Genomic DNA, 23,210 nt, shown 5'->3' with positions numbered 1-23,210 from the left:
TTGAAATGGGAAATGCAGACCAAGAAGAATAACACGATGGAGATATTTTCTCCCATTAACAACTTGTAGCAGTCGTATAAAAATATTTCCTATCATCTTCATTTTTCTAATAGCAATATTTTTCCATATTTTTTAAATTTTTCATATAAAAATGTGAAGTTTAATTTTTGGAGGATTTCAAGTCCTTAATAATAATTTCTCACACTTTTCGAGTGCTTAGTAGATAGGAGACATGGGGGTGCCTCTATTAAAAGGGCCCTTGTACCACTTTTCTCTCCAAGTAAGTAAGCTATGATCATGCTAAACATTAAGCAGGCCATGGAAGTTAAAGAGCTACTCTTTCCTACTGAATTTAAGTCACAGAGGCTCTTGGCCACTTTTACCACTTGTACAAGGAATTTTACTGACCAGGAATACATTTACGAAGTGTCTAGGTAACTCAGAGCAGGATTTTTCATTTACATGACAATTGTCTTTTCCACTCTTCTTACAAATGTCCCTTCAACTCTGTGATGTTTATTAGTTCATTATTTGTAAAATAGTAAAACCGCATCTGAAAAAAAAAAAAAAAGAAAGTGTGTTGTGTCTTTAATTTAAAAACTGCCTCAGGCCCCTATGGGGTATATTAAATCTGTCTCTCTGCCGTATATCTTGATGTACATTTTACTTGAAACCAGGTGTTTTGTATATTGAACTTTTTAACACTGCAGGGAGGTAAGTATTCACAGCTGGAGTTTTATGCTTCACACATTTTCATGTTTGAGAACAAGAAGCAACCCCTAGGAAAACCTCCTCCCGCATGAAGAGAGTCCAAACAAAGCCCTTCTGTATCTGGTGGCAGGACATGGATATGATGAAGTCACTGATACGGGGCCTGAATGCAAAATAGATGCCAGGGACACCCAGACAAAAAGTTTCAAGGAATCCAACTGCACAGGTTCTCAGATCAATCACCAGCGATGAGGTTGTCAGGGCACAGAAGGGCTGAAAAGCAGCATCAAAGCCCCGAAAAGAGAAGGGAGAAGCTTTTGTCTGGCTGGCTTTTGTCTTCATGACCAACATTGGAAGCCAGCTCACATCTACTGAAAGGCCGAGTTAATCTATTTCTAGTGAACATTGTCCGCTGTGTGTAGTTAGCCCAAAATCATTAAAGGAAAATAACTAGGTTGGCATGACCGAAAAAGCATTGATTTTCCTGTGGGGTACATTGGTAGGAGTGGAATTTTGTGCATATGGTATTGTCTGCAAGAGAGAGAAAGGTGACTGACCTCGCAAAACAAAAGGCCCCCGGCGGCTGTGCTTCCCAGCCTCAGAAATGAACTCTGTGTTTGTAGATCCAGATGCAAGAAGCTTTATCAAAATTAAAAGCATCACATTTCTAATTCATTCTCCTCCTCTGGGTTCTGTTTACCCTCCCAAGTTTCCTTAAACATCCAACAAGAAAAAAGCACTCTCCCATGATTTGGTTAGCCTGCCCAATGAAATTTGTCATGGCTTTGAGGTGAGATTTGCATTTTTCTGGCAGGTGGGAAGAGATGGGATTCGGGTGGGGAGAGTCACTGAAGAAAAAGGGCATGATTTGGGAGACAGAGATGTTGAATGTCTTTGTCACTTCTTAGTCTGTGATTTGGGTGCCCCCCCCCCCCCCGCCAGCGCCAGGAAAAATTCCACTGTAGCCCAGATGATTATAGACCAACCTTTCCTCTATGCTCATGCAACAGTCCTCCTAGGTTGACTAAAAACTGATTGCTTGAAGATTGTCATCATCCAAGGGCAGGCCCCTCTAGCGGGCACATCTCCAGCTAAATGGTGCCCCCTATTTCTTTGCATGTTGGGAAGGTGCTCCAGGACCTCAAAACCCCACTCTCCTGCTACAAAGTCAGCACTTTGATGTACATGGTGGCTCAGCATTCGATTCTCTGCAGCCCCAGCAGTAAGCACCACGAATTTTCACACCAAGAAAAGGATAAATAAGAACCCTATTAAAAAAAAAAATCAGAAAATGACACCAAACTTGCCAAGGGTGGTGTTTTTTCTGGACACAAAGATGGGAAAAGCTGGGGCGCCTGGGTGGCTCAGTGGGTTAAAGCCTCTGCCTTCGGCCCAGGTCGTTATCTCAGGGTTCTGGGATTGAGCCCTACATCGGGCTCTAAGCTCAGCAGGGAGCCTGCTTCCCTTCCTCTCTCTCTCTGCCTGCCTCTCTGCCTACTTGTGATCTCTGTAATAAATAAAGTCTTTAAGAAAAAAAAAATATGGGAAAAGCTGTCCTTCTCTGGATTTTGAGAACACAGAATTGTTCTCTGTGATACAGTATTTCTTTCTGCTCCTCGGGAAGCAACTTGAGAAGTCAGTGATGGAAGAGAAAGGAGTCAGAGATTCCATGGAAGATTCCTGGTGGGAAAAGACGAGCTCCAGGATGGTTAAGGCACAATGATGTCAATCACTGTGGATGGATGAAAGTACTCCCCCCATTTTTCCCCCCTCTCTGGTGCACAGTAATAAGTATCTTTTCACTTAAGTTTGTAAGAATTACTTAAGAATCGGCTACTATTTCCACCTGCTGGGAGACCAAGCTACTTAAATAAAAAACAAAGGCCATTAATTTTTTCCTGAGGATCGTAGACTTATCTAGCTTAATCCAGAACTTCTGCTGATTCCAGATGAACCCATATTGACATTCGTGAGATTTTACAAAATCTTAGAAAATTCAAGACTCTTTCTCAATTTCTGACATTCTACTCTAATTTGATATACATTAATCTCGACACGGAAATGGAAATCTCATTGCATATGCTTAAAAGAAAACACAGAATCATTCCTTCAGTTCCTCATTAATAAAATACTTAAATATATTACTGAATACTCCAAACAAATTAATGGGGTAGCTGCTATGGGACCCAGGACTAGGGACCAAAGGTACAGAAATAAATCAGATGTGGCCCCTATCTTTAAGAAGCATCTATATGCTTCTTAAAGCATGGTTATTCTAAATACCCATTTAGAATATAATTCTTATGGCTCCTTTATTTTATCTTCCATTTTCTCCTTATTTTTGTGGCTTTCTACATTACTGAAGTTAAATATTTTGGTTATAGGATATTATTTACTTTTAGACCGTTTGAAAAAAAGGAATTTCTACTAACTCTAGACTGTGACCAGTGACTCTGTAGGAACCGAGCAACAAAATTAAAATAAGGCAATATCTTTGCTTGCAGAGACCTCACAAACCAGCGGGTAACTTGAATGTAACCATACCCATCTGTGGGCATGTGCATTGCATTGTTACTGAGAGATCCAGCAACAAAACTCATTAAGCAAAGGTTTTATAGAAGGTGTTCTCCGTGTAATTGTATAAAAAGAGACATTTTTTGCAATAGCGTCTTAGAAAACAAAACAAAACAAAAAAAACCCTGAAATTATGTTTTTAGTCTGTGCATTAAGGGGTAAAGTCTATGTTACCTGAGTGGCCATTCTTAGAGGTGCTTACATTTGATTAGAATGTTTTCAAAACAACCTGAGGGTTTTGAAGGGTCAGGGGTGGGAGGTTGGGGGAACAGGTGGTGGGTAATGGGGAGGGCACGTTTTGCATGGAGCACTGGGTGTTATGCAAAAACAATGAATACTGTTACACTGAAAAAATAAATAAAATGGGGAAAGAATAAAACAACCAAAAAAAAAAAAAAAAGAATGTTTTCAAGTCTCCCTCACTTGATTCATTGGTTTGCTCATTCATACCAAACCATCTTTTGAACTGCCATATACTGGTCCTTTGTCAGGGATTCTAGCTAAAAAGAGACTTTAGATTATTTTCTAAAAGACAGAAATGTTTTCCACTTGCTTTTAGACCACACTACCTCTTGAAAGGCAGGCGTGACGCAGAGATAGCCGTGGTGCTGAGTATTTTGGAATAAGTAACTGCTGCAATTTTTTTTTTTTAGAAACATGAGTGAGAGTTATAAGGACACTTAGTGAAAGTTGTGAAATGTTATCCATCCAATGGGACTCTTCAGGCAATAGCTTTTCCTGTGCCCTGAGCTGCTTCTATACTCCCTCGCCTATTGCCATTTTTTTTTCAAAGCTACAATCAAGTCAAATTGAGCCTTTATCGGGGACATATTTCAAGCAATTCTTGCAGATATTCCAAGGGAATTCCACATTTCAGTAGATGGTCTGAGTGACAGAGAAGGTAAGGAAATGAACCTGTTATAATGTTAAGGACAAATCGCCAGACGGCACGTACCAGGCGAGGGAAAACCCGAGGTGTCAGGAGCAGTAGCAGGTGTCAGAGGCCCCCTTTCGTAAAGTGCACAGCAATTTATGTCTGCACAGAGAGCCAGGAGAGCCAGACCAGAACCCAGGAGAGAGATCCTGCTCTCGTCCCAGGACGCCTTGTAGCTACACACTATGGAGAAGCCCTGGTCCTCTCCCTGGTGTAGCCAGGAGACAGGACACAGCAATAAGGTGACAAGGCAGAACCTTGTCTTCTGACTCATACTGTTAGCGCCATGTTCATGTCAGGGGTAAACTACGGGTCCCTCCGTTGGTATGACCCCGTGCAGGTGTCTGCTTCATAGCCACAGCTATATGACATGGCAAGTGACTAGAAAAACTAACCAGGGCAACACTGAAGGTTCAGAAAACAGAAGCTGCTTCTGTGGACTGTGGGACCCAGGTGAAGTTGGGGTCATAAGTCTGCAGTTGACCAAGGCTGATGATTGTCATTTGCACAGGACCATAGCTAGTTTCTAGGGAGGTTCCGAGGAGGCTGACACTGGGAGGCCTGCCTGCTGGGAATCAGTCTTGGACAGTTAACTTTTACTGCTTGTTCTGCGAGCTCGTGTTAAAGTGCTGAGAGGTGCAGGGAGTATCCTGCACCGATCCCGTACCTATACCTGTCTCCATCTATGCTCCATGCCCACCGACACTTCCATCTATAAGGCATGTGTGTGAATGTGTGTATGTGCATAAGTTGTCGTGGCTGTGTATGTGTGTGTGGATGCGTATGTGGACGTGGATGTCGGTATATATACACACATTCGCTCCCCTGGGCTCCGCTCCGCTGTTCTCTGCATCACCCTTCCCCCATCACAAGAAACTCCTTAGAACTCCCACACTCCCCAGGCCGACCACCTAGCAGAGTTCAGGGTGATCGTTTTTACCTGGGAGAAGGTAAAAACCTCTAAAAAAAATCTAAAAAAATCGTTTTTACCTGAGATGGGATATTTTAGAGAGGCAGAGTGGGTATTGTGATTTGCCTCAAAACTTATATCCACATTATGGTTGAGTTTCTCTTTCTGGAGAAAGATATGGGTTCATTTGGTGACTAGACATGTCAGAAAAACTGGTGTTTGGAAATGCTGGACAAACTTACAAATTATAGAAAGTTTCAGTTATCTTTATTGTTTTGAAAATATTTGGCTACTACTCAGAATTTCAATAATGCCATTAGGAATTTAAAGAAAATTAATTAGCCCTTACCCTGATTAACTGGGCTGCAAGTAAATATAGACTCTAATAATTATCATAACCTTGTTTTGTTGCAGACATTTGGACCACAAAACTACATCTTCTTATCATCATTTAAATTTAACTATACTAATTTAAACTATAAAACTATACTAATTTAAAATCAACTATACTAACATAATCAAATTCATGTATTTCTGTAACACCCTTAGCTCTGCTTGATTTACAAGCAAGTGAGAAATAAGAAATTTGGACAACAATAATATATGATATCTGGGCACTTTTTGAATCAGCTAAAACAAAGACCACAAATAACAAAATCCATAATAAGAAAATGCATTGCCATTTTATAGAGAACTCAGTATCTATTTCAGTATGACATATGCTGTTTTATTAACACAACACGTGTCTGGATCAGTGCAACTATGTAGGCAGAACCCAATGAAACACGAGAACATCTCCACAGCTTCTGACCCGGAGACCTCTGCCTGTGACTTTGGAGCAAAGACCCAGACAAAGTGCCCAGAAGCCTGTATCATTGCTACAATGTCTTCTCTTCAAAACGTCCAACAGAATGTGTCCTGCCAATCATTTGTAATCCAGTGACGTTTCCTGCCCAAGCTGATGTCTGCTCTGCTGAAACCTTTCTCTACATTGCTCACATGTACAGATGACTCTATGATCTATGAAGCTAAATTAGCTCCAAAAGCTAAATTTGTGAAGGTTATCTGAAAATGGAATTCGCATTTTGACATTTTATTGATTGAATTATTATATAATTTTCAGGTATATACAGAGATTACATATATGAATTGTATACATACGTATACAGATACTCACAAGGTGCATCTTGAGAATGGTACCCTCTTGTTCAAGAAACAGGTGGGTAAGCAGGTATTATCTATCTATCTGTGTTACCCATCATAATCATATTTTTGTGATTTCAACCATCACCCTTTTCCATGCCCGCCTACTATCCGACAACTTAAGAATTCACAGAAAATGTCTGAATCTCAGTAGCACGGAGATCTTTGGAATTTAAGATTTTTGAAAATGGCTTAAATCACCTCTGATGAAATTGTTATGACTGGATGTCAGTAATGTTGAAGAAGACAGACTTTTAATCCTCGCCAAATGGCATCCCTTGGGGAGGAAAGCTTTTGGGGGACTCAGATGTACATGTGTTTACAGCAACAATGACCTGGCCTGGGAATCTCAGAGGAAGGCTGCTTGCCCACCGTGGATGTAATGAGCATTCGGTACTGGAGCTCAAAGCTTTCAGACCCAAACAAAGGCGACATGTGTCAGGAGAGCTCTTCACCTTATGCCCAAAGAGGGCTCTCTTCAAATCCCAGGAGGGGCTCCAGCCTTGACTGGGCTGAGCGGCTCAAGAAAGAGTTCATGACAAAATAATGATAGCGGCGGGGGGTAGGAGGGCAATAGTTACAAAAGCACATGATACGCAGCAAGTTTCTTTCATACTTGCAGGAGGCAAATATCCTTAATGACTCAGAAAAAGGCAACATTTTACACTATATTTGATAAAGGTATTTGTCTCCTGAAAAGAATAGGTGTTATCATCAAATAAATGAACTTAAGCCAGTAAGATGACACGTTCTGCCTGAACTGGTATCTAAGAGCAGAAATGCCACTGAAATGGAAGGTTTTGAGATAAATACAAACATGTTCTTGCCTCCTCATTTTAATGGTCTTTTTAAAAATGCAAATATAAAATCAAAGCTTCACTGGGAGTGCATTTGTCTATGAAAAGAAGTATTGCATACGTTGAATGACAGTTGTAAAATAAAGATATAGATACACATTGTAATTCAGATCATTGAAAGAGCAGAGTTTATTTTTAGGGCCCAATCATAGATGCACAGTTATTGATGGAGTTTAGTTGGTTTGTAAGCTGAACAATGGTCTCACATTCACCAGAGTTACATGAGGGAACCCCAGAAGGCAAAACAGATGTATTCTTTTTTAATTTTTAAAACGATTTTATTTATTCATTTGAAAGAGACAAGAGAAAGCACAAGGAGGGGGAGGGAGAAGCAGACTCCCCACTGAGCTGGGAACCTGACCTGCAGCTCCATCCCGGGACCTGGAGATCATGATGTGAGTCAAAGTCAGATGCTTAAACATCTGAGCTACCCCCCCACCCCCTTTTTGTTTTCCTTTTAAAGACCAATGTGTTTTTAAACTGCTTTTGCATGGGCTGAGATGGCCAAACTAGAATCTCCTGAGTGCCCTGTGTGGTGAACAGGGCCAGCAGATGGATGGAGCCCATGGTCCTTGTCTCCCCCCTTTGCAGCACGTTCACCTAGCAGGCAGGTCCAACCAGATGCCTGAAGAACCATGGGGCTTGCTCCCTGGAGTCCGCCTATCCTCACTGCCTCATGTGAATGCAAGCCATCCCCTGGCAGCCTTCTTATTTCTTTCATAGGATCAGGTTACAGAAGCAGTGGCAAATTGTTAATTTGGGATGACTGTTACAAGGTTGACACAGGGCAGGTTTAGAGCATGGGCCAGCAGTAATCCACCATGACCCCTCCATGTGGCTGAGCGTTGATTCTCACTTGCCGGTACCAACCATGGAACCGTCTCTGCCTTTTGGCACTCAAGGCTAGTGGGGGTGGCAGTCATCTTTGTCACTCTGAGGGCCCCAGGAGGTAACCCACACACTGTGCTTTCTCAACCCTCCATGTCAGGCACACCTGGATGACCAAACCCATCTCCTCTAAGGGCTTTTGAGGTAACTGTCTACAACATCAATAGGCCTTCCTAAAATTGTTCTCTTGCTTTAGTCAATGGGTAATATCATGTTGACTGGGATGCTCTTACACCAGACCTGATGAATGAACTCCTCACTATCCTTCCTGCTGGTGGTGTGTGTCCTGCAGAGGTGGAATCATCGTTGGAAGAGCCTTCACAGGTTGCTACGCTTGTGGCGAGCATAGCATAACATACAGCTTGTCGCATCACTATACTGTACACCTGAAAGTAATGTAACATAGTGTGTTAACTAGATGCCAGTTAAAAAAACAGCTTAAAAAAATCACTGAAAGAGGCAATCTAGGAATACAGTGGTTACAGTCCAAGGAGCTCCAGAGAGACATGGTTGGAAGATTTGCTGTCCTATATTTCTACCATGAATGTGAAATGTTAACATGTAAATGTAATACTACCAGAAAAAGAAATATTGATCACATTTGCTAAGTACTCTGGGTTGGTACTTGCATTATCAATGATGAGTGAGTCGCTGAATCACCATACCATACAGCTGAAGCTAACATAACACTGTATGTCAACTAAGTGGAATTAAAATAAAACCTTAAAAAATTTCTCATTTCCAATTCTCTTTTTTATGATCTCTCCATTTGTCTAGGTGACCATTTTTTTTTTATCTATTTATTCGACAGAGAGAGATCACAAGTAGGCAGAGAGGCAGGCAGAGAGAGAGAGGAGGAAGCAGGCTCCCTGCTGAGCAGAGAGCCCGATGCGGGGCTCGATCCCAGGACCCTGGGATCATGACCTGAACCGAAGGCAGAGGCTTTAACCCTCTGAGCTACCCAGGTACCCCTAGGTGACCATTTTTATAAGGTTTTGATGTATCCTTCTGTTGTTTCTTTTTGAGAAAATAAACATGTATATAGTTATATATTTCCCCTTGTCATAAAAGTTGTTTCATTCAGTATTTTCTACTTGATTTTGTCTCCAACAGAGAGAGATAATCTAGAGAGAGAGATAATTTTCTATCAGTAATACAGATTTTCTTCATTCCCTCTCCAGATTTACATACTCTATGGCATGGATTGACCACGGTTTATTCAACGAATTCTTCATTGCTGGACATTAGGTTATGCTTGGCTTTTTGCTGTTACAAATGATTGCACAACTACTGATACCATTTCTTCTTTTTGTCAGCAGATCTTTGGGATAGAAGACAATGTAGAATTGAATTCTGGACCAGAAAGTGTGTGTGTGTCTGTGTGTGTGTGTGTGTCTGTGTGTGTCTGTGTGTGTGTGTGAGAGAGAGAGAATGTGTGTGTAATATTACCAAACATTTATAAGAGTTGTGCTGTGTTAAATTCCCATTAGCAAGGTATAAAAGTACCTGTTTCATGACACGTTGGCAACAGAGAATAAGTTGTACTTTTGAATATTTGACAGTATATGTGAGAAATGGTAACTCAGTCTAATTTTAATTTAAAATTCTCTATGTATGAGTGAATTTGCACATATTTTTCTATGACTAAGTGTCAGTCACATTTTATTCATAAACGATCCCCGTTGTGTCTATTGGCTTCCTAGTGCTTTTCTTCTCAGTGTTCAGAAGCTCTTTATAACACTTTGGGGGTAAGTTGCAAAACATTTTTGTCACTATTGCATTTTAACTTGTTTATGTTGATATTTCTTTGACCATGCAAAGTTTTAATTTGTAATATTTATGTAATCCAATTTTAATTTTGAGTCATAGCCAAAAATTGGATTTTTGAGTCTTAGTGCAGAAAGTTCTTCTTACTATTAGCTTTTATATAAGGATTTCATCCATTTTTTTCCCTAACACTTGCAGAGTTTTAGGTTTTACATTTTGGATATCTGATACATTTGGAATTATATATTTATATTTAAAATTGCATACTAAAAGAATTTTTTGCACTCTTAATTTTTAAGAGAGACATGTTAAAATCTTCCGTGCTTATTGTGGATTGATCAATATTTCCTAGTGTTCCTGTTGATTCCTGTTTTGCTTGTTTCATGGTTGTTAGGTACATACAGATCAAGAGTGTTTATACTACTTATTTAAAAATGCGTTATGATTATGTGTGTTCCTCTTCATTACACTGAAGTCTATCGGTATGTAGAAAAGACAAGCAAGCAAGTAGAAGTGACTGAATCACCGAAAGCTGGTATTCACAGGCAGCATGGTGGGCAAGGCAGCGCCGTGAGGAGTGATCAAAACCAGCCAGGCACTGGCTTGTTCTTGCCAGTGAAGAACATTAAATGGTGGTTCAGACAGGGACGATAAGGTGGTTGGATAATAAGCAAATACATAATTCCCTCTTCTCTACCTGTTGCTATAAATGTCCACACTGAGCCACCACGTTTCATGTGGCCCACGCATTTTCATTTTTTTTTTTATTTTGGCAAAGTGTACGTAGCATAAAATTTACCATTTTAACTTAATGTGTCACCACCCTTCATCTCCAAAGATTTGTATATTTTCAACCAGAAACTCTGTCTCCATCAAATACTAAGTCCCTCCCTCCAGCCCTGACCGCCCCCGTTCGACTCTCTGCTTCTGTGAATTTTTCAACTCTCAGTAGCTCAGGTAAGTGGAATCGTGTGCTCTTCCTCCTTTTCTGACTGGTTTATTTTACGTAGCATCCTGTCTTCAATGTTTATGCATGTTGCCCCATGTTTCTGAATTCCCTTCCTTTTTGAGGGTAAACACATTCCACTGTATGATAGATCACATTTTTCCTTATCTGTTCAGCTGTCAGTGGGCATTTGGGCTGCTTTCGCAGTTTGGCTGTTGTAAATAATGCTGCTATGAACCAGAGCATACAAGTACCTACTCAAGTTTCTGCTTTCTCTTCTTTAGGACATTGACCCACAAGTGGATCATTTGGTGATTCTCGTTTTAATTTTTTGAGGAACCCCCACACTGTGTTCTCTAGTGGCCACAGTATTTTACCTCCCCAGTAACTATGTACAAATTTGCCAATTTCTCCATATCCTCACCAACACTGGTTCTTTTCAGATTTTGGTGTTTTTTGTTTTTGTTTTGTTTTTGATCTTTTTCTTTTTATAGTAGCCACCTTAATGGGTTGAAATGATATCTCATTGTGGTTTTTATTCGTATTTCCCTAACAATTAGTGATGTTCAATATCATTTTATAATATATATCTATATTTTTAAAGCAGGTGTATATAGGCAGGGACTAGAAAGAATATATTTGCCTTGAGACATATAGACCCATGGGGTGGTTCTGGGGCATTCTAATCTTCATTCTGCAGCCTCTGAACTGTATAGTGTTTGATATATTTCTCAACATATCTGGGTCTAGCATAATAGGTTGACTACATTTCCTTTGTTGATCAGTGTTTGAAGAAGTAATACATTTTAATGCTTGTTTTCTTGAAATGTTGAGCTCTGTTTTACTAGCTACAAATAGGACCTAGTATTGGCCCATATCTGTTTTATCCACCCTTATTCTGAATCTTATAATATTTCCACATCTGTCTACTTCCTACAGTATTGTAACTCAATGTTAATTTTAAGAAAGATTTCAAATTACCCATGTTGCCATGTCAGTTTTCTATGTTAAGGAAAGCAAAAATCAGAAAAAAAGTAAATGCTTTAGGAAAGGGAAGATGTTCCTTTTGTAAATCTGTAATTGAAGTGAAATTCAACTGCAACTCTGAAGTGTTGACACTGATCTTGCTATTTACCCAGCACCGGGCCTATTTTCTTTTAATTTTACTTTTTCATGTATGTTCTTATTATATCTCCTTTTCGATTGCTTCTCAAGCATGCCTACTTTTAAGACTTTCCTCTGGATTCTGCAATGCATTCCCTTTTTACAGATATCTGTCTTGAATTTTTGGCATGGCCTTCTCATCTCTCTTTTTAAACACGCTTCTTATTATCGACTCTATGTTTTTATCGTTGGTATTCTGGGGAAAAATGAGTACTTATTCAGGTTGGGTCCTTTGTTCACCAACCTACGGCATGCCTAGTTCCTCGGACAATTCTGATGATCTAAATCCTTCTTGGCACTCATGAGTGAGGCTGCAGTTCAGTGTGCCGGCTCCTCCACCAGTACCCAGAGCTGCAGGAGATGGGAGCTTCTACGACATCGGACATATGAAACAAAGAAAGTTAAAGACCTAATATTCACCTTTAGAGATTTCTGTCTCTCTAAATTTATTTCTGCACATACTGGCAGGAATTTTCCCTCCCTGGGTAAAATATAATATAGTTTCTATCCATAGTCATTTCTCAGAGAATTACTTTTTTTTTTTTTTTTTTTTTCTAAATGGGGCACTGGTAGGGTGGGTGGTAGGAAGATGTTACCACATAGCTGCCCCACTTCATATTTCTGTTGGTTTCTGGATCCTGGAGGCTGGAACATACGGTTTTCAGCTATAAACTCACTGGCAGTGAAACATTATTGTTGCTCTTCAAATCGTATTTTTAAAATGTTATTCCATTACCTTTCAGTCAACTGAAGCTTGTAGCATATTATCAGACACTTTCTGGGCTGGTCAACGTCTCATCCTGACATGTATCCGATTTGACACGTTAATTGCAGATTTGAAGACACTGCTGAGTATCTGCAGATCCAGGATCTATAATTTCAAGTGTAAAATCTTCATTAACTGGTTATTTTTATTCTCACTCACTGTCACCACCCAGAGCAGCCTCTGGGACTTAGACAACCATGGTGGAAACCCCTTCATCAGTTTCTGGTGAATTCCAGCATCTGAGTTTGACCTCTTGGCTGCTATGGAGTTTTGGCTATCATATCACTTCCTCTTAAATCCTACCTCAACAGTGGTCTGCCACTCTGTAGACAACCATCGTTTGTGTCTTTTCTATGTTGCACCATCACATTTTCCCCTTGGATGCAGGGAATATTTGTCTTATTTACCTACTTTCTGTCCACTTAGATATAAGCCGCCCTTTATTAGTAAAAAAAAAAAAAAAAAAAAAGACTATTTTGAAAACTGCTAGTGCACCTGCTCTTCATGCCTGATAAATAATAATAAGTAGAGGGCACTATTTTCAAATCTAGGAGCCTCAATTCTAACTCCGACTTGGTTCATGGGGAAATGACATTTTATGCATGTTAAATATGAAGCAAATAAAAATAAAGAATAATCTTTTAGGGTTTTTTTTTTTTCTATTAAGTTATATTGTGAAAGATACCTTAGAGGAATCTAAGTAAATAACATCTCTTTATGCTATCTTACATTAGAAAATCAAGGGTTGGGGTGTCTGGGTGGCTCAGTCTGACTCCTCATTTCAACGAGGTCATGATCTCAGGGTTGTGGGATCCAGCCCCACCTTGGGCTACACACTCAGTGCAGATCCTGCTTATCACTCCCCCCACCCCTTCTTCCTCTCCTCCTGCATGTGTGCATGGTAATGTGTGCTCTTGCTTTCTCTCAAATAAATAAATAAAATCTTTAAAAATAGTTATGTAGAAAATCACTTGTAAAACATTAGGTTCAATTTAACTGTATTTCTGAAATTAATATAAAGTTAGATTTTCTTTTGCGCTCAAATCAAATAATGTCAAATTAAATCAGATATCTCTTCTCTATGCTAATGATATCTAGCATTCAGTAGGATGACATCATGCTTACAAGATATGTCTAATATATCCAAGAATTTTTCTGTGGAATTCCTTTTTTTTTTCAGATTTCTAGATAAAAAAGAGCCCAGTAATAAGATGATTTCCACAAAATTTACAAATATTATTATATTCAATGATTTATGATAAGTAAGGGATTCCATTGGAGCTGATAATAAAATTATATATATATATAGTATTTACAGTGAACAAAAAAAGTCCTAGAAATGCCAGACTGTACAGACTGTCAAGTGTGGGATTCTGCAGGGCTTTCTGTGTGGTGAAAGACCCAACCTACCTATGAGTAAATCTACAGGGGTTGGCCTGGACTCATCATTATCCTAGTGGTTTAGCATGATAGGTCAAATGACTTGTCAATGTTTTCCTGTAATTTGAGGTGGAAACACTTCAAAATGACAAAGTCATAGTCCAACCTCCAAGGTCTTTGTCCTTCCACTTTTCTTGCAACTGTGTGAGCCAACAGCTGTGGTCTGTTGGCAAAGCACTCTGGCTGCTGGGTCCCGAAACCATGACCATGGGTTCACTTCAGGCATGGAAAAATAAGTTTCATGCTGATTCACAGATTTAGACTGTTCCCTAACCCCAAAAAGCTACGGGCCAAACACCATTGGTCATTAAGATGGCAGGGCAAGAGGGTATGGTCTGATGAGGAGAAATCCGTTTCATTTAGCAGGAAAGAAGTAAGTGTATATCTTTCTGATTCAGGCTCAGTAATTTTATCTGTACATTGAGAAGATAATTACATTGGAATCAAACCCAGTCAGAGCTGTTCTGTTAATAGAGAGAATAGTATCTGGTTAAATCAATTATAACTACCACTCTAGCATCCAGCCCTGTCCAGTCAACATGACAAAAAAGCACATGTCTGTAATGAACCGCATAGAACCACACATACCAGCTAGTTGCAGTGACTTCCAGAAATAACTCTTTAGAAAGTTTATTTCTTTAGAAAGAAATAACATAAATCTTGTGATTCCCTGTAAGCGACTGCAGTAGCCCGACTGTAAGTTGTGTCTTCCATCTAAGAGAGCATCTGAAAATAAAATGTAAGTTTTAAAGAAATAGAGTATCACATTTTCTGCTGTTTTGAACATAATTTTAATCATTTAATTATCTCATGAGAAAATAAATATGATGAGAATTCGGGTATAATGTATAGTGTTTGTGCTTCTCTTCAGTGAAGACCTTTGCTTAACTTGCTGTTAATGAGTCAGAATTCATTGACATTCTGCATAACAGATGTGTTTATCATCATTCATCTATCTATAATTGGATCATATATTGGAGAAAGTGAGGTTTTCTAGACTTCTATTATGATATTTTGTTTTTTTAAATCTTTTTACTTTAAATTCTTTCCAGAAGGATTACTTATAATTGGAAAGGAGACTTGATGAGTATGAAGTTGATGACAAGTGAAAAGTAGCTGATTAGCAAGGACTGGGGTGAAAATGGGCAAGGTCTGAATGACATCATGGTGATCCTTTTCTACCTCATTTCACCATGAAGAGCTTGTTCTTGATTGTGGACTGCTACTCAAAATATACTTTGAGAAGGATGTCAAAACACAGTGAAAATTGTCTACCCCATGTCAAACAAAGTATTTGCTACAGAGAACATTTAAATTATTTCTTCACACTTTTGATCAAAAACAGTCAAATAGAATGAGAAACAATGCTAAGTTAAGCATTATGCCAACTCAGTCTGACCATATCTGGTCATTTGCAGTCAAATCCTAGAAATCTTTCTTAGCTCAGTTAAAAAATTAGGCACATTGATCACATGGTACATTTGAGTTGCCTCCGTGTATAATATTTCAGCAAACTATAACTGGAGAAGGTAAACTAATCAAACCTGGCTGTCATTCAGTTCAAAAGAAAACATTGTCTACCATCTACTATATGTATCTAGTACCACCAAAAGTACCATATGGTTTTGCCTCCAAGATGTCATGATCTAGCATATATTATTTAACACCAAGAAAAACAATGCTGAATCACTATGCCATCAGTTATAGCCCAACCTTAAAGATACTGTAATAGGAAAAAAAATGGTATGTTGTTAAATTAAATAACTTTTTTGAAATATGTTCATTTCTCTCCATCCCGATGCAAATGACCATAGTACAAACCACCAGACTGTCACATGAACTGTCTTTTAATAGATCTCCCTCAAATTGACTCTTGTCTCCTCTCTGACTCACTCCACCAAAATTTATTCTTCTTCAGCAACCTTGGTGATCTTTTCAAATTGTATGTTTGAATATGGTAAAAATACTTCTGTAACTGCTCATTGCTCTCTTGATAAAAGCTTAAAAAGGCAGAATTATCGAGATCAGATGATCTCATACTTCGGATCTTTCTAGAATTTCCTGATGTACAAACTTTCATACCATTTAACAAAATAAACCCTGAAAAAATATTTGATTTTTAGTGACTTTTCTTGAATTTAAGCTGTGGGAAAATGTTCTATGGCAGATTGGATTCTCAAAGTTGGCTAAGGCAATGCTTCCCATCCTAAAAGCCTTCTTCCAAGGTCACTTTGAAACTGTCGTGAATGGGGGCCTACTTCTTGTTGTAATCTTGGCTGCACCTGTCACTTACTTTGCATGATAACTTATAGCAGAAAATAGTTATGTTTAGGGGCTGTGCAGCTTCCCCTCCCAGGCACTTGGAATACCCTTTCTTTCAGAGGCAGTTAAGATGCTGTGAGAAAGTCCAAGCAGCCATGCTGAGGACAGGTAAAGCCACTTCCCTTGTCGACAGCCCCAGCTGAACTCCCAGCAGGCAGCCATCGGTAGCTGCCAAGCCTGGAGTCAGGCCATTTTGAAACCTCCAGCCCCTGCCAGCCACCAGCTCAGTGCAGCTGTGGAAGGGACCCCAGTGGGGATCACATGGAGATACAGGTCTACACAGCTGGGCCTTGTCTGAGTTCCTGAGCTCAAAATCAGGAGCAAACGAAATGCTGAGTTTTTTTTTTTCCCCCCTCCAGTTCTATTGAGACATAATTGACACACAACATTGTGCAAATGTAAGGTATACAATGTGTTGATTCGATCGCGTGAATATTTCAATATGATTACCACCATTTAAGCCAGTAAATTTAGAGGTAATTTCTTATGCAGCAAAAGATAAGTAAAAGCTATTTCCTATTTGGGAATTTATCATACCATGTGAAGAACTAACAGCTGAGGGACAGATTTATCACAACAAATTTCTAGAGGGAGAATCATGAAAACAATATGATGAAAATGTGAAACTGCTAGAGAATAAATGGTACTTACTTTTTAAAACAAATCAGGCATTATGGCAACACGTTTTATAACAATGTTTCAAAAAGAAATTATTTTGTATATATTTGATTTTATGATGACTAATGTAAATATATACATATTCCACACACATACATAAAGATTCTCTTAGTGGTAACTATGAACTCTCAACCAGTTTCCATGGGTGAAAATAAAGGATTTTGAGATTTGCCTCAATTGTGGTATTTTAATACAAAGTTGTTTGTAGAAAACACATTACTGAAAACGTTTCCAACAATTATATTTTGCTGTCACCAAAAATCTAGAAGTATTATTGTACATACTTCTATACCAGATAACCAGACATGTGGGGAAAAAATAATTTGGGTTTATTTGATAGTTGTTTTCATTTTTATTCAATTTCAAAGCAAGCTGGATTAACAATGGATTGAATTATGTTTCTGCTCTGTTTTCATTTTTGCTCAAGAAACTTACGAATTTTGATTAAACAATTATTTTCTGAATGGAGAACTAACAAAGAGTATCCCACCATTGTCTCTGGCAATGGAACAAATACTAAATGTCAGCAGTAATTTAGGGATCAAGACCTAAAATGACCTATCCTGGCTCAATGAATAGACCATCAAGAGTCAATATAATGGGTGCCTGTGACTGAGGGGAGAAGGATTGGCTAGTGCCTGGGAACAGAAGAGAGAGGATGAAAGAGAAGGAGGGGACTTGTTGGGCTATTGTCCCTGTTGCCTTTTTCCAGTTCATCTGCCGGGAGTCCCCTTCACCCATGCAAAAGAGAAAATGCTTTAAAAAAAAAAAAAAAAGTTATCCTTGCAAAATTAGACACCAAGTTTCCAGGTCCTAGAGATCAAAAGACAGTTTGAGATTTAATTGGTGATTTTTAATTATGGCAATTTATATTATAACATCTGACTTTGGGCTTAATCTTGATGTGAAGTGTAACTGTATTGCCTATCTTGAGCTCTGTGATACCTTCCTCATTTGATAAACACAGGCCATGCTATTGTGAGGATTAAATAGAACGAACACACACACACACACACACACACACACACACTCACACACACACAGGCATCCTCTGGCATGTTATCTGACACTCAAGTGCAGAAATGGCAGTTTCGTTTGGTCCATCAGTGAGACCTGCTGAGATGACTGGGGGAGTGCTCATTGCCTTGTAAATCCACATCTTCTTTGGCTTCTGCCTCCTTAGAATCTCTATTCTCTTTTTTCACTCATACTTTGTATTAGTATGGCCTAAAAAAGCTATGATTTCACAAAAACTGAAACCAAGCAGCAATCACACTTTCACCCAAACAAGACACCCAAAGGATCTCTGCTCTAAGAGGCTCTGGAGGGCATTTTCAAGTACCCTGCAGAGAGAAAGGGGGAGAGAGGGAGATGAAAGTACTCATGCTGCATATCTGCTAATTTGTTTAAATTTTGATGAGGAAGTCTGATTTTTTTTAAGGAAATGTAAATTAAAGTACATTGTTTAAAGAAAAGTTAAAAATAGAAATGAAATTGTTGATTTTTAGGAATTGGACTGTCAAGTCTTAACCTTTATTGAAGGAACCAAGCCAGCAATATAACATATTTTTAAAATATTGATATTAACTAATATCATTTTAGGTGCTGCTGGGAATGTATTAAAGATGAAGTTACAAATTATACAACACATCAGTGATCTTGGAAGGTTAGAGTGCCCTTGGAACTTGCTGAGATTAATACTGATTGGTAATTGAAGAGAAATTCTATACAGTCAGATTAATAGTTCACATTACATCTGTCATATGAGTATAACCATAGGTATTACGGTTCAGAAATTCATCTGATATAACCTTCATGCCATTTATCTCAGGAAAAATCCTGTTGCAGAGAATGACAGTTTTCCTTACTTAATGATATTTAAATTACTACCATATTAGTTAATGCCTTAGGTGGCTAAAATATTATTAGTGGAAATAAATATTAAAAGGTATTGAATTAACAAAACAAACTGCCTTAAATATACTGTAAATTGTCCAATTGCTAATAGTGCTTATGAGGGAAAATACTTTTACACATAGAAACGTTGCCAGTGGCATATACTATTTTATATTCTATCTGTGAAATTTAAAGAAGTTGTAAAAATTCTCACATGAGAGTGCCTAAAATATGATGCCACATTTGAAAATAAGAAAGATGGAAAGTGTCTACCAGAATGTTTATTTTCTAATAGTCATGCCATGGCAAAAATTTGAAGAAGTCTATAATATTCTTTTTTTTTAAGAGACTTTTTTTTTTAAAGATTTTATTTATTTATTTGACAGACAGAGATCACAAGTAGGCAGAGAGACAGGCAGAGAGAGAGGAGGAAGCAGGTTCCCCGCTGAGTAGAGAGCCAGACACGGGGCTCGATCCTCGGACCCTGAGACCGTGACATGAGCTGAAGGCAGAGACTTAACCCACTGAGCCACCCAGGCACCCCAGTCTACAGTATTCTTATATATCAAATGAATCACAAGTATTACATAAACAGCATAAAAAGCTATCTCATTGTTATTGTTGTTTCATCTGTGTATCTGAAAATTTACCTTCAGCTCTTTACATCATTGACCTATAAATCATCAGTGTTTTATGTGTTTACAACTTTTATTATAAAATACATTTTGCTTTTATCTTTTCCTAAGGTAATGTTGTTCACATTTAAAAATGAATCAGTCACCCTGAGATTTGTTGATCAGCGTTAGGGTTATGACTTCCATTCAGTGATGCAATAATTGTGTACAGTTGCTGATACATGCTGGTTATCATCCTCCTGGCTAAAAGGATCCTGGAAGCTTCCTGGAAGAGCCCTTACATCCATCTTACATCTTGTAAGTCGGTAGTGGTTTGTCAGGCAGGCATGCACGACATCACTCTAAGCAGAAGGGACAGTGTGTACAAAGGCCAGAGGCACGGAACATCGCAATTTCAGAAGTCAACAAATTATTTCATTAGGCTAGGATATGGTCCATTCACCAAGACTGTGTAAAGTCTATGGACCTTTCCCTGGCTTATACTACTTGGGGAGTATGATTACCGTTCCCTCTGCTTTTTCCCCCTTGCATATACAGACTGAAGCTAGTTAGGCCTTCCTGTCTATGATACCTATAAACCTTCTTGATCTTTTTAGTTGCCTTATCAGTACATATAGTTGACTCATGAATAAAACAATGAGCCCATGCTAGAATGTGGTAACTCATTTAAAAAATTATTTTCTCTGTTCTTAACCATATATCGTGTTTCTGCATGGTTTCATTATGTAGGATATCATGTCTGAACAATGTGACTATCATCATCTTTCATCGACGGCTTCATTCCTAATACAATCTGATTTTCTGACTTCTGTTAGGAGTTTTAACCAAAGAACAACTGCTCAGCATTTGAGTGGAGATGGAAGACATGGTCTCCTGTTTTCTTCAAGAGCTTTATCTGAACACAATCTCACAAAAAACCAAGATCTAGCTCAGGTGTTCATCATTCCCTAGAACTCCTTAACTACCCAACAAAGGAAAGATATTTATGCTCATAATATTTCTTTCAATTAGGAGAGTTATTTTGAGTAGAAAACTATGAGTTCTTGCGTGTTTATTAATAGCAATAAGTTACGTTTGGTACGGAGACAAGTCTTTTTCTGAATAGAGCAGGGCAGATTTGAAACTTTGGCTTTCATAATGAATACTTTTGATATGAGTCTAATAGAGGATTTTAAATTAAAAAAAAATACATGAGTGACCAATCAGAATACCTTTTTACCAGAGCATGAGTGCGAGTTCCCAGAGTACGTGAATGACGTCATGGCGTGACACGTAGGGGATCTGTGGCATAAAATGAATGAAGACCTAGTTTTGCTCAAAATAAATGCTGTGTCCTGGGTGTAATTACAAAAACAAAAATGACACAGAACAAAAAGACAAGTACAATAGAGCGAGTTCCCAAAGGCAATAGTATTGAAATAGAAAATAAAGTGAGTGAATCACAAAAAGCATCAACGTGAGGAAATAATGTATCCCAACTAGGACTGTTCAGTTCTGACGTGTGGATGCTGTCATAACCAGATAACGGATGCTAATCAATATGTGTATTGGTATGAATGAAGGCGTATTAAGTAGTTTCTTACATTGAAAATTTGCATTAGCATCATTTTAAGTCACCTTTAGTACTTCCTTCTTTAAGGCTTCAAATACAAAGGATAGATTTTGATTTCATGTTCCAGTTGTTTTGTTTTGTTTTGTTTTTCCCCTACAGCAAATTTGGAATATCTTAATTTAAAAAATAGAATAAAAATATTAAAAAAATAAAAAATAGAATATTCAATTTCAGTCTATAGAGTATGTGGAAGTAAATTTTATACAGGTACTAAAAGTAGTCATTTCACAACAAATGTGGAATCTGCAGGTCAGTTAGCCCTCTGGGGGGCCTTTCTACTGATAAAGAATTCTTGGAAGATTTGTTCACTTGTGCTGATACTAAATACAACACCTTTCAGGGACATCTTTTATTATTTTCCCTGATGAAAAATGTCACCACCATGATGAATCATCTGTGTATTTATTCTTCCTTTTCCTTCCCTTCCATTTTGTCTATGAAACTGATTCGCATCTGAAGGGGGAGCATATGGCTTATGTAACTGACCTTACACAGGAAATACATTTCAGACCTGTTACTGCAGGTTCTACTCCAAGGTGACTATCTCAGCCATCCAAACTGTGTGCATTTTATGTACACACGGAGAATTTGTACCCCAATCCAGTTGTGTTTTAAAGTCATTATATTTTCTGTCAAATTTCAGTATCTATCTTTTGAAAAATTTTAACGGGGAGGGTTTCTCAATCCATCTGATGACTAAGTTGATTGGGAGAAACAGATATAGTTAATATTTACTGAATAGTTAATATGTGCCGATTGTTCTTATAATCACTTTACATTAAATCATTCATTAATAGTAAATTAACAGCGATGAAAACCCTCTGTGAAAGACAGTAGCATCACACTATTTTAAACATGACACAATTGAGTTACAGAGCTGTGAAGTAATTTGCTAGAGCCCTGATAGCCCGCAAGGAGCGGCTATTAGTCTCAGACCTAGTCCCTTGTTCTTAACCACTCTTGAGTGTTAACCCTTCTGAGCTTCAGTAGTTTCCAACATAAAACAGAGAAAATTCTTTCACAGGGCCATTAGGGAGATCAAATCTCCTTGTCTCTGAACACATTTCAAAGAGGCATTCCCTTTACCCAAGGATTACAAAGAAAATGTACTTTTCCCCTCGGTGTTGAGCAGCCTGACACCCAAGTGCACAGATGGTGGGGCAGAATGAGGCCCGACTTTGGGCACCCCTCATCTGTTGCCTGGCAAACTAGTTTCTATGCCCAAAGCATGGGACTCTCCCAATGGCTGTAGACACATCATGCCCTGCTGTAAAACTCAGCAGCAACTCTCTGTTCCTCAGAAGCTAAAATTAGGCTTATTTTTTTGTAGTATAGAAATGTCTTCATCATGTGGCCTCTGCCTCCTTGTCTCTCTTGCCAATTCTTCTTCATCAGTCGTCGCTCAGCCTATATGGGACTATTTGTGATTTCTATTTACCCTGTGATCCTTGGGAAGGCTGGACTGTTCGCTAACCAACTCTTTCTGCTGCACTAAATATCAGATCATTTTCACAAATGCTTTCCTTGTCATACTACCACCCACCCAAGGCCACCTTCTGTCATATTTCCTAACAACCCATTCTTGTTTTTAGTAGAACACATCTCATGATGTATTATATTATATTATATTTATTTATTTATTTATTTATCTAATGCTTCTCCTTACAATCTCTCAATTTGGGTGGCACAGGATCTTTTTGGTTCATCCCCGTATCCTTAGCAGAGCTTGCCACAGTTAGTAGGTGCTTAGTAAGTGCCTCTGTTGTTGACTTAAGGAAAATTCTGTAGACAATTAAAAAACAGCACAATTCCATTTTCAGATTGAAATAACAATGAAAGAGAAATTAATAAAGTTAAGAAGGTGACTACTATAAATTTTTACCTTCTCCGCTTTATTTAGTCTAGTG

Source organism: Meles meles, chromosome 14 (assembly GCF_922984935.1).
Source record: "Meles meles chromosome 14, mMelMel3.1 paternal haplotype, whole genome shotgun sequence".
Classification (NCBI taxonomy): Eukaryota; Metazoa; Chordata; class Mammalia; order Carnivora; family Mustelidae; genus Meles; species Meles meles.
Note: the sequence above shows the minus strand (reverse complement) of the source record.